This window comes from Mirounga leonina, unplaced genomic scaffold (assembly GCF_011800145.1).
Source record: "Mirounga leonina isolate KUSES-001 unplaced genomic scaffold, KU_Mleo_1.0 Mir_53, whole genome shotgun sequence".
NCBI classification, from domain to species: Eukaryota; Metazoa; Chordata; class Mammalia; order Carnivora; family Phocidae; genus Mirounga; species Mirounga leonina.
In genome coordinates, this window is record NW_023270807.1 from 67,209,098 (window position 1) to 67,221,351 (window position 12,254).

Sequence of the window (12,254 nt, forward strand, 5' to 3'; positions counted from 1 at the left end):
TATGTAAAGAACTTAACAAGGCCCCCAGGGTGCAATAAAAGTGGTAGGTATTATTATTTTTATGGTGTATTTAAGGAGGGGTGAGTACTTGTGGTTGCTACATGCTTTTTGACATTATCACAAGGCCAGAAATAAGTAGCCCTCAGAAAAAGCCTTATGAATTAAAGTAAGAAATTAGCTAAGACCTTCCCATACTGTATATTTTTCTCCCCAAATTTATAGTTAATAGATGTTCGATACATATTTGCCCAAACCAACAGGGTGCTGCTTGAGGTCACAGGTCTACAAGGGCAGAAATATGTGATAATCTCCGCTTCCTAAAAACACCCAGGAAGGACCCAAGTCAGCTTCACATCCAAAGTGAGGCCTCCCGCAGGTCATTCTGGAAGCTCTGAGACGAATGGGAAAATGCTCTCATCCAAACATTATGACAACTCAGAGCCTTACAAACGTTGTTAAAGTTTCATGAGTCAGTAAGCATTATATTTTCTTTCCACATTTTTATTAGACCATAAATCCAGTTCAGTTTATATCCTTCCAGGATTACTGTGTTCTAATCAAGTCCAGAGTGCCACTTAGCCTAGGCTCTCTGTACTGCAGGTCGCCGAAGTCCAGTCGGGTAACACTGTTTAGGCTACTCATGTGTTTTAGCAGCCAAAAATTAGATTTGCTCAACTAGAAACACTGAGGGGGGAAAAAAAGAGATTTCTTTAAATAATCCAAATCACCCTTTTTTCAGAGGAACCAAGTTCATGAAAGTCATAACTCATGTTTTCTCCCTCTACTCTGTAGTCTTTACCTTTGGGAAGTATGATGACATTCTGAAGTCAAACTCAAGGGACTTACATTGTAAAGAGGTTAAAATTCTGGTTATCTGACTAAAACCAAGAAACCCTTTCATAGGGCTAATTTCAAAGTACTTTTATGTTTTCTATTCTCAAGAATAAAAAAGGCTCTGCATTTCTTAAGAAAACTTGCTAAATATGTTGTTTTCAATCCTACTATGTAAACTTTCCCACCTTCCCAGTAATTCTTGATCCAGGCCTGACAATCACCCAAATCTCTTTCTAAAATATTCAAAATTTCCTTTTATGCAGACAATATATCTTCATTTTCCCTTCCCTAAGGGACATATATGTTGTATGTATGTTATATGTGTATGTGCACATACACACGAAACAGCAGCAGCAGATTCACAGCTGTTCCCATGTGTGGGGCACTATTCTGAGTGCTCTACATTTATTATCTCACTGATTCCTCATAGCAAAGCTTCAAGGTGCAAAAAGGGAGGCACAGAGAGTTTAGGTAACTTGGCCCCGTTCACACTGCTGGGAGGGGAACCAGGACCACACCCGCGTCCCTGCTCTTGACCACATCCCTCACCTGGGCTGGAAGGCTTGACACCTGGTTCTACATGGTGATTCTGCCACCTTGGACAAGTCACTTAGCCCCCTGGGCCTCATTTTTCCTCATAAGGAAAACAGACATGTTGGACTACATGATCTCCATCCCTTATGGCTGTATGTTCTACGGTTCATACATGTTTCTACCCTGATCTGGGGAGCAGCAGAGTTGTAGACTGCCACTCCTTATTCCCCTGATGCTGCTCTGGCCAGATTCAGAGATCTTTGGTGCTAAATCAAACTACACTTTTCATTCTTAACTTTGCTTAATCTCTGGGGCATAACCCTCCCCTCCTGGGGATCAGGGACACCTCTCTCCCCTGGGCCTGCTCAACACTCTGGCTGTACCATTCAGGGCCCGGCTCCTCTCCCTCCTCCGTTCCTGGGCTCTCCCTCAGCCCTGCCTGCAAACTCCCTGAGTGATATTGCCCACATCCATTGTTTCAAGTAGTTTCTAATTTGCTACTAATAGACTTATATATATATATTTTTAAATGTTTTATTTATTTATTCATGAGAGTCAGAGAGAGAGATAGAGAGAGGCAGCGGCAGAGGGAGAAGCAGGCTCCCCGCCTAGCAGGGAGCCCGATGCGGGACTTGACCCCAGGACCCTGGGATCATGACCTGGGTCAAAGGCAGACGCTTAACCATCTGAGCCACCCAGGCGCCCCTAATAGACTTATATTTAAAAGTCCTCGTCTCCACTCCAGACCCATCTATTCAACTGCCTTGACATACCTGGACCTGCCAGTCCAAAGTCCATTATAAAGTCATCATTTTACACACCTGTCCTCTCCTGTCTTACTGTATTACCTGTCTGCATGTCTCTCTCCACCTAATTTCTCAGGACCCCTCTTCTGCACCCCCCTCATATACTGTCTCACCCCCTCTTACTCTTTTTTGTTCCACTCCCACTTCCATTCCTTCCATTCAGACCTTCATCTATTGCTCATCTGAGTTTCCATAACTACCTTCCCTGCATCGGTCTTGACTGCCTCTGGTCAACAGCCCACACGGTGGCCAGATGCTTTTATAAAATACAAATTAGATCAAAGTAGCATTTCCACTTACAACTCTTACATGGCATTCTGCCATTCTGACCCTTGAACAATGCAGGGGTTAGGGGTGCTGATCCCCATGCAGTCTAAAATCTGTGTATAATTTTTTGACTCCCCTGAAACTTAACTACTAATAGCCTACTGTTGAGGGTGCTGATAACATAAAGAGTTGATTAACACATATTTTGTATATCTATTATATACTACATTTTTACAATAAAGTAAGCTGGAGAAAAAATGTTAAGAAAATCATAAGGAAAATACATTTCCAATACTGTACTGTATTTATCAAAGAAATGCATGTAAGTGGACTGCACAGTTCAAACCCATGTTTTTCAAAGGTCAACTGTACTTATAAGAACATTCTCAATTTTTCCTCTAGCCCCATCTTCTTCCTCTGTCCATCTTTCTACAACCACCACCTACTCTGAACTACTTGCAATTTCCCAAAAGGTCTGTGCATTTGCCTTCTAGGCTGCTCCTTCTGGGGCAATGGCCTTCTGACAACACTCTACTAGCTGACTCCTACTCTTCATCTCAAAGACACCTCCTCCAACCTTTTCTGCCTGGCTGCCCCACTTTCCCACCTCTTTGCAGAGATCATGCTCCCATCTCTTGCTCTTGTGAGGACCTCTCGAATCACGGTGGTCAGAGACTTCCTTTATCCAGGTAAGTTCCTTGGGGCAGGATCACACCTCTGCCCCTGAAGCATTCAGTTCAATGTCTGGCATGGTGGATACCACGAATGAATGCTGCTGAATGAGTAAATACATAGGACAATTCACAAACACAGACCTGTCTGTGGCCCACAGAAGGACCCAGCTTAAAATGGAAATCACAGAGACTAGAAGTATTTCCCCATCAACATGCTTTGCTTTCCCATTTTTAATGTTATTTTTATTTAAATATGAAGTTGCTTCACAACAATTAGAAGTATCAATTTCTAAAGCATTTAGTCATCCACCCATATGGCATATTTTAATTAATATCATTATATCCGTACATAGTATTTTGCATATTGCCTAAGAGCAAGGGCTCTGAAACCAAACTAACTGGGCCCGAATTGTGACTCTACCACCCAATAACTATATGATCTTGAGTTAGTTACTTAACCTCCCCTGCTTCAATTTTCCATCTGTAAAATGAAGATAACCAAAACCACTTCATATCGTTTTTATTAAGACTAGAACTTCAACACTGCTTGACACATAGTAAATGCTCAATAAAAGTTAGCTATTATTTATTTATTTTTATCTCCTCTAGCGGACTGTGAGCCCTTGAAGAGCAAGGACAGCAGAAGCATTCATTTTCATGACCCTATCTCCCAGTGCCTTGCACACAATAACACACTTGGCTAATGTCTGCAGATCAGATGAATATAATGAAATGTCTGTAGCAAAACTACGTGCATTATTAAGTATGATGACTAGTATGGACTGCATTGCTCCAACAGTTTGGAGGCCTGTGGAGAACAGAGACTATCCAGAACACTTAGCAGTTTGCCCTGCTCCTGGAGGTCTGGAAGCTCACTTAACCTCCATGGAATACGCAAGGCAGGGCTCACAGTCACCAAGTCAGGGCAGCTGTGTGGTGAAGGGGAGCCAGGCAGGATGGAGAGCTGGGCCTACCAGGGCTCCCTTCCCATTAGCATGGCCCTAGGCAAGAAATTTCTCCTCTGCAATCTGCTTTCCTCTTTCAATTAAGACAAGGTAGAACTGTGATTTCTAAGGACCCTCCTACACACTTTGGGAGTCTTTAAATCAGCAAATAAAAAACTGGGCCAAGAAAGATGCTCCTGGAGTAAAAGAACCATATCAAAGTCAACACTGGAAGCCTAAGATCACTGTATTGAAAGTAATCACTGAGTGGGAACTAGCTACTTGAACCGACAAAAAGCAAAGTTCTTCGAAACACGTTTAAAATAAAAAGATCTCAACTCAAGAAACCAAAAGAATAAAAGCAATGATGGGTACAGGCTCCAGTTTCCATATATTTTAATTCTCATCAGCCTGCAAACTCCCTGAGGGCAATGACTGTGCCTTGTTGAGTGGCAACATATGGCAAAGCTGGGGGCCCAAAATACATTTCTTCTTGATTTTTTTTCTTAGTCAAGTGGCTAACCTATATTTCCCAGGCTCCCCTGCAGTTAAATGTGGCCATATAACTAGCCCTCATGTATAGGATGTGAGTAGAAGTGATGGGTGTCATTTCCAGGCCAAGGCATTTAAAAAGTGGACTACTACATGAGTAATAATAAACATCTAATGCTTTTGAGCCATTACATTTTTGCAGGCCTATTTGTTATAGCTGCTAACATGAGCTTAATGAATCCAGGTGCCTGGCACATACCAAAGACTTAACTCACATTTATTGAAACAGGATTAAGTAAGACCAGGTTCCTTCTCTCAATGTGCTGACTGGCTAATGATGGAGACAGAGACATGCCAAACATAATGCCTGCTGCTGAAGTCTGAAAACAAAATTGGAGGTGTGGTGATTTGTTTGGAGGGGAGGATGGAGAAAGCATCAAAGACTTTTGAGCTGAGCCCTAAAGGTTAAATAGAACCCAAGAAAATCAGATGGGATTGGAGAGTCCAGACCCAGCACAAAGCATAAAGTACAGAAAGCAGAGCGTGCATTTGTTCACATTCAACCTTATCATTAAGTCTCTTTAGCTTGGTCAACACAGTGTGAGCTTATTGTGCACTGACTTTCCTTCCTGGGTCTGGCATCAAACAAACAACCCTTTGTTTTTACAGTACACTCATTAACCCCATTGCTGTTTTTTTTAATGTAAAAAGTTCTACGATGAATGTCCTTAGAAAGTGCAGAAGTAAATGTTTAATGAATAATAACTCTTTTCTAATAAAATTCTTGAAGAACAAACTTGAGACAGATCTATTACAACCGTCAAGGAACCATGCTCTTAGGAATCAATGGTTTCAAAGTTTTCACATTATCAATTAAGCATATAATAGTCACTGGCATACAAAATGGACCTTTAAGCCTCTAAATTTACATTAACATTTCCTCTTTAGAAGGAACACCAAACAGATGGTTCAAAGTTCTGTCAGAAGATTCTCTACATTCTTTGCTCGTAGTTAAGTGCCCCCAAACCTGAGATAGTTAACAAACCACTTCCTCCAAAAGTCTGAGTCCCTTCATCTGCAAGCACAGTACCCATGGGACCAGGACTCAGGAGAAAGAGCACAAAGGGTGGAAAGTATTACCATGGCTTGGGTGGTAAGAGGAAGGATGTGGGTGTCTGAAGGCTACCCTGAAGCGGGGAAGACACATAGTCTCCCCTGGTCTTCCAAATACCAATTTATTCTGGTTTTGATGCCCCCTAAAACTTGTTTAAATATAAGGGTAAAACACCACCACTGGGCAGACAAAATTGCATTTCAATACTTTTGCACTTCTTAGACTTCAGAGAAGTCTGGCTGCCTCACTCTTACCAAACACCAATTTAATATTCTGATTCCAAAGCAAAATTCTTCTGCCCCCACACCAATGTATCCTCCCCCAGCTCTTTAGTACCTATCCCCAAAAGAGAGGAGGTTAAAACAAGGCAGAGGAGGGCTACCTTGCTAGTAAAGCAACTCTTAAGACTGCTGGAATCATTTCCCCCTTAAATCGAAGAAATACTGCAGCTGCCAGTCAACACTACTGGGTCCAGGAATACAGCAAAATGACAGCACCTGCCACCCCGCAGCATCTGGGGCCTTTTATTTTTTGGTAAATGTGGCAGGAAAGACTCTCAGAGAGAAAATCAACGGCTTTATCTGAGAGAAAGGGAAGCCCCAGTGAAGAGAAATAAGAATCATCGTGTCCATCCTTGGGTACTTTGTGCGTCTCCTCTCTATGCACTGAAAGGGCTCTTTGTGTCACACACACACACACATACACACACACACACACCCGGCAAGTCTGTGTGATTTATTAAGGGGAGGAGGGGAAAGAAGGGTGATTTTATTATCCCTCTTCTCATGAGTCCCAGCAAATCTCTGCCTGGGCCCAACCTCGGTGGCCTCTTTCTGGCCCAGTCCCCTCTGCCTGTGGCCGCAGAGATAAGAGAGGGGAGGCGACCAAAAAAAAAAGCAAAAAAAAAAAAAAAAAAAAAAACAGTCATCGATCTGGGGAAGTAGAGAGGAAATCCAGCGAGCAGGGAAGGGAGGAGAAAGGAGCTTGAGGGAGCAGAAGGGGTGGGGAGGCAGAGGAAGAAGAGCGAAGGCTCCAGCACGGGGGACAGGGGAAGGTTGGGTGGGTGGCGGCACAGGAAGAGTGAAGGGGAGGATGGGGGAAGTGCTAGGGAGGTGCCAGAAATAGGCAGGAGGATGCGCTGAGGAAAGCGACGACCGCAGGAGGAGGCCGAGAGGTGGAGGAGTGGGGCAGGGGTGGGGTGGGGTGGGATGGGATGGGATGGGGTGGGGAGGGAAGCAGCACGGGGCATCAATTATTAAGTGATTACATCATCCCTGACATTAAAACAACACACACAGACCGAGTCCCCGTGGGGGGCCCCCGAAAGGAGGGCGAGGGTGGAGTCTGGGCCAGCCTCGCCCCCCCAGCCAATTCCTATTCTCACCCCGCGCCCGCTCGCAGGCGAGGAAATGGGCCCCCATCCCTGCGCCACCTCAGGGCCGCACCCCGCAGAGGTGTCCTCCGGCGCGGCCGCGGGAAGACTCCGAGCGGGGCCAACTCCTCGGCAGCCCCGCGGGGCGCCCCGGAGGCGGCGGCGGCCGGGAGCCTGCAGCGCGGGGCCCCGCGGCGGGGGCGGCGCAGCGCGGGGGCGCCGGTGGCTGGCGTCTCCGCAGCATCCCCACGGCCCTCCCGCGGCGCATCCTCAGCCGCTTACCTGCGCGGCGCTCAGGCTCCGGAGCCCATTCACATGGTCTTCTCCCCGCCCTTCTCCGGCGCGGCCGAGGCGGCTCCGGTGGCTCCTCGCCGGGCCCGGGAGCCGGTGGGCCTTCCGAGAGCGCCGAGGGGGCGGCGCCGGGTGTCCCCGGCCCGGCGGCCGGATCCTTCCCAGGCGCGGACGGCGGCCGCCGGGCGGTGCGGCGCGGGCGGCGGCTTTGTGTGCGCCCGGAGAGCTCTCGGTGCGCTGGCTGAAGCGCCGTGCGCCCGGACGGGAGAGAACGCGCGGCTCGGAGGGTACTCTGCCTCTGCTTTTGCGGCCGGCCGGCGGGCGAGTCTCGGCGGCCTTCGGCCACGACGACCCCTCCTCCTCTCCCGCGGCAGCCCCCTCCCCGCCGGCTCCGCTCCTGACAGATGGCGCAACTGCAACAACGCGCCGCCGCCGCCGCGGCTGCTCCCAGCTACTCACGCTGATGCTCCGGCCCCTCCAGCCCCAGCCCCGAGCGAGGCCGGGGCGGGACGCACGCTGAGAGTGGCAGGCCCCGCTGACCTATCAACGCATCCGTCGGGAGTTGCGGGCGGCGACCATTGGTGTCGGGGCGGGGGCGGGGCTGAAAGGGGTGGGGCCACCGAGTGGGTTGAGCGTTACTGTGGCAGCAGGCATCCTGGCGTGCGTGCCGTGTGGGTTGTGAGAGGGGATGCGAGGTTGGAGGAGTTGTGTGTGTGCTTTTAAGGATTGTGTGGACTTGCGAGGTAGTGGGTTTGGGCGGGGGAAGAAGGGGAGAGTGTGAGCTGCAGTTTCGGCTTTGCGGGAGGTTGCAGCTGCCACTGCAGAAAGACATCTGCCATTCCCCCCAAACCATGGGAACCTGCCTGGAGAAAGGGCTATCTTGCCTTTCTGGTGTCTTTTCATTTGAAGGTGGGAGGATAAATTGGCCAACGAAAACGTTTTCGCTGATCGAAGAGTGCGGAGCAAGGTAGAATTCCATCACCGAAACTTGGAAAAACCAGGAGAACCCTGGAAACTCACAATTAATATTAATAAAGAGAAGGAGGAAGGGGGAGAAGGAGGAAATTAAGATTAATCTATTAGTATCCTATTTTCGTGGACACACACATATTTATTTTCAAGCAGAAGTCTGGAGGAAGTATTACTGAAATAGGGGGAGGGGTGGAGAGGGCAGGTGGCAACTTAGGAATCTGAAATCACAGAGTAGAGATTTGTTTGTATAGATTTTCCCCAAATCATGTTTAATTGTAGCTATTGGTTGTCTTTGGTTTCTCGTGACATTTAGCCTCCTCATGTTTTTTTTCCTTCATCGAATCTGAGCTTTTGCTCAGATTTTCCTTGATGAAATAATAGCCAGTTTAGTATATAGTTGGGAGTGCATCAGTCTTTATTTCCTATCCAGCTTTTCTATGGCAGGATGTAACTTCATAAAAAGAAACACTTTGGCTTCCTGATTTTCTTTATAGTTAATTCCTGTTTACTGAAAATTCTCCTTTAAGGCATGCTCAGATTCATTCCCCTTAGTGATTTTGGCAAGAACCTTACCCTCCCCCCTCAGCAAATCTAATGTTCTGAGAAATAGAAGTGAATTAGCTTCTGCTTCTATGCTCAAAATCTGTATTACCTTTCCTGCCCACTAGTTTTTTTTTTTAATGTTGTTTAAAAATATCAGTTGCTTTTTAAAAATTTTTTATTTATTTATTTTTTTTATTCTTATGTTAATCCCCATACATTACATCATTAATTTTAGATAAAATATCAGTTGCTTTTGCTGACTTCTTTTTGTACACAGTACTTTGAAAAAAGTTGCCCGGGTGCATGGCTGGCTTGGTCAGAAGAACCCGTTACTCTTGATTGGCGGTCGTGAGTTCGAGCCCAACACTGGGTGTAGAGATTACTAAAAAAAGTAAATAAAAATTGTTTTAAAAATTGCCAACATTTATTAAAGGATCCCCATTTTATGGATGAGGAAAGTGAGGACAAGAGAACTTAGTAACTAAATTCAAGGTGATAGCATAGGGTAGTTACTGTGGGGTGTTGTTTCCTCCTTAAACAAAGTGATAAATGAAACCATGTTTAAATTATGTGTCTGGTAATTCATTCCACAGTCCCAAGAAATGGAACCACAACAAGCACTAGAGGATTTCCATACAAGAGAATACCAACTTCATCTAGCCAAGAATTGTTGATCTCAAGAGAAGGGGCCCCTCTTCCTTAGTAGTAGCCTGACATGGCTGTCCTAGATTTGAATTGGGATGGAGAGGCAACTGTCTAGAGTAATGGTTCTCAAACCTTAGCATCTTTCAGAATTACCAGAAGGGACTTGTTAAAATACAGATTGGTGTTCTCCAATCCCACAGGGTCTGATTCAGTAGGTTTGGAATGGGGCCCAAGAATCTGTTCTTCTAAGAGTTCCCTGGTGATTCTGCTGCTGCTGGTCTGGGTACCACTTCTTGAGAACCACTGTTCTAGAACTAGGCTAATGTGGCAACGACTTGCCACAGGTGGCTGTTAAGTACTTGAAATGTACTTGTGTATTTGAAATGGGGCTGGTGCAAATTAAGGTATGCTGTAAATGTAAAAAACACATTGGATTTCAAATATTTAGCATAAAAAAAGAAATGTAAAGCATGTAATTAATTTTTATATTGATTACATGTTAAGATAATAGTCTGAATGTATTGTGCTCCATAAAACATATTATTAAATTTTACTTCACATATTTATTTTTATTTTTAAATGAGCTACTAGAGAATTTTCTTAAAGATTTATGTATTTATTTTGGGGCGCCTGGGTGGCTCAGATGGTTAAGCGTCTGCCTTCGGCTCAGGTCATGATCCCAGGGTCCTGGGATCGAGTCTCGCATCAGGCTCCCTGCTAGGCGGGGAGCCTGCTTCTCCCTCTGCCTCTGCCTCTGCCTCTCTCTCTCTCTCTCTCTGACTCTCATGAATAAATAAATAAAACATTAAAAAAAAAAAAGAAATTACATCTGCCCTTTAAAAAAAAAAGATTTATGTATTTATTTGAGAGAGAGTACATGCAGAGGGAAGGGCAGAGGGAGAAGGAGAGAAAGTCACAAGCAGACTCCCTGCAGAGTGCAGGGTACGTGGCTGGGCAGAGGCCTGAGACCAGAGGCCCAAGGCGTGGGGGCCCAAGGTGGGGCTGGATCCCAGAACTCTGAGCTCATGACCTGAGCCAAAACCAAGAGTCAGACACTTAGCTGACTGAGCCACCCAGGAACCCCACTACTAGAGAATCTTAAATAGCATATGTGGCTCACATTACATTTCTATTGGATAGCAGTGTTTCTGAGTCCAGCTCCTTAGCACACACTGGGAGCATCTTGATGACTCAAATCACTTAGTCTTTGTGGACCTTTGTGTTCTCATACATAAAACAGGGAAATAGTAAAACTGATCTCATACTACTTTGTGAAGACTAAATGGGCATGGAAGCGGTTTATGCATACTTTCTTCCTTTTTAAAGATAAACTGTCATGTAATCTCAGAAAAACTACTCTTAAGATATGGACCTCCTTGATATCCCACATTAGACTCAATTTTTCTTTTTTTTTATGTTAATCACCATACATTACATCTTTAGTTTTTGATGTAGTGTTCCATGATTCATTGTTTGCATATAACACCCAGTGCTCCATGCAGACTGTGCCCTCTTTAATACCCATCACCAGGCTAACCCATCCCCCTCCCCCCTCCCCTCTAGAACCCTCAGTTTGTTTCTCAGAGTCCATAGCCTCTCATGGTTCATCTCCCCCTCTGATTATGTGAAACCTGGAGTAGGTGGGGTAAGACATCCCCTTGTTAAAGTTTCTTCCAGAAGAGTCACTTTTTAGCATCTGTAACTCTAATAGCTTCTTGATCTAATTAGTGAACAAAAAGAAGAGACAATGCAATTAAAATGACAGATTAACCTGCTTTCATCACGACTTCATCCTGTTTTTGTAATTCTTTCCTTGCCTACCTTTTTATCTGTTGCCCTTCTTAAAAGTCACTTTAAATGGATTTGGCCTCCTCAGGAGGATTTGCTAATGGCCTGAACATGCATATAGAGTACTGTGAAGGATTTGGATACTATTCCCCATTTTGATCTACTGTGTAGGTCTCTGCAGACACCGTGATTAAAGGTCCCTGGCACTGTCCCTGGCTTACCTGTGATAAGTCATATTGTCCTCTGCACCCCTGAATTTTTTTAAAAAAATTTATGGGCAGTTTATATTATACAAATTAGAATGTAGGCATTGTTCTAGAATTTTGCTTTGATTTGACTGGTACTAGTTATTTTTATTTTTCTATTTCTTTACCTTAAAGTTTCCTATTTCTATCTGGGCTTTATTTTGTCTCACCTGAATTTCTTATCCTCTCGCTTTTAAAAGTAACATTTTCCTTATTTTTTTATTTTACTAGTTAAAATATTTTCTTGCCTTATCGTTACATTTAGTTTTAATCTTCTCTCTCTCTCTCTTTTTTAAAATATTTTATTTATTTATTTGACAGAGAGAGACACAGCGAGAGAGGGAACACAGGCAGGGGGAGTGAGAGAGGGAGAAGCAGGCTTCCCGCTGAGCAGGGAGCCCGATGCGGGGCTCGATTCCAGGACCCTGGGATCCTGACCTGAGCTGAAGGCAGATGCTTAATGACTGAGCCACCCAGGCGCCCCAATCTTCTCTTAAATGTTACCTCAGTAGCAACACATATGGCAAGGGTAGGAATCCAGAATATAGAGTTCTTACAAATCAACAAGAAAATAAAGATGAACACTCTGAAAAGGAAGGAAATACATCTCAAAATGGCTGGTAAACATGAAAAGATATTCAACTTCACTTGTAACCAAAGCAATGCAAAGATAGTTTTTTCTACTGCACAGTTGGCCAAAGACATAAAAGGATATAGGGAAATGGACATGCAC

The 12,254-nt window shown here is 44.9% G+C and overlaps 1 protein-coding gene across 5 annotated transcripts in view; it reads right to left on the reverse strand.

Annotated features, from left to right (window-relative positions):
* FYN (FYN proto-oncogene, Src family tyrosine kinase) overlaps window positions 1-7,793 on the reverse strand; it is a 211,576-nt gene extending 203,783 nt beyond the window's left edge. For all 5 annotated transcript variants that reach the window (XM_034991851.1, XM_034991853.1, XM_034991856.1 and 2 more), the window contains exon 1: window positions 7,320-7,793. The gene's annotated coding sequence lies outside the window, so the exon portion shown is untranslated. The remainder of the gene's footprint in view (window positions 1-7,319) is intronic.
* Window positions 7,794-12,254: the final 4,461 nt, after the last annotated feature.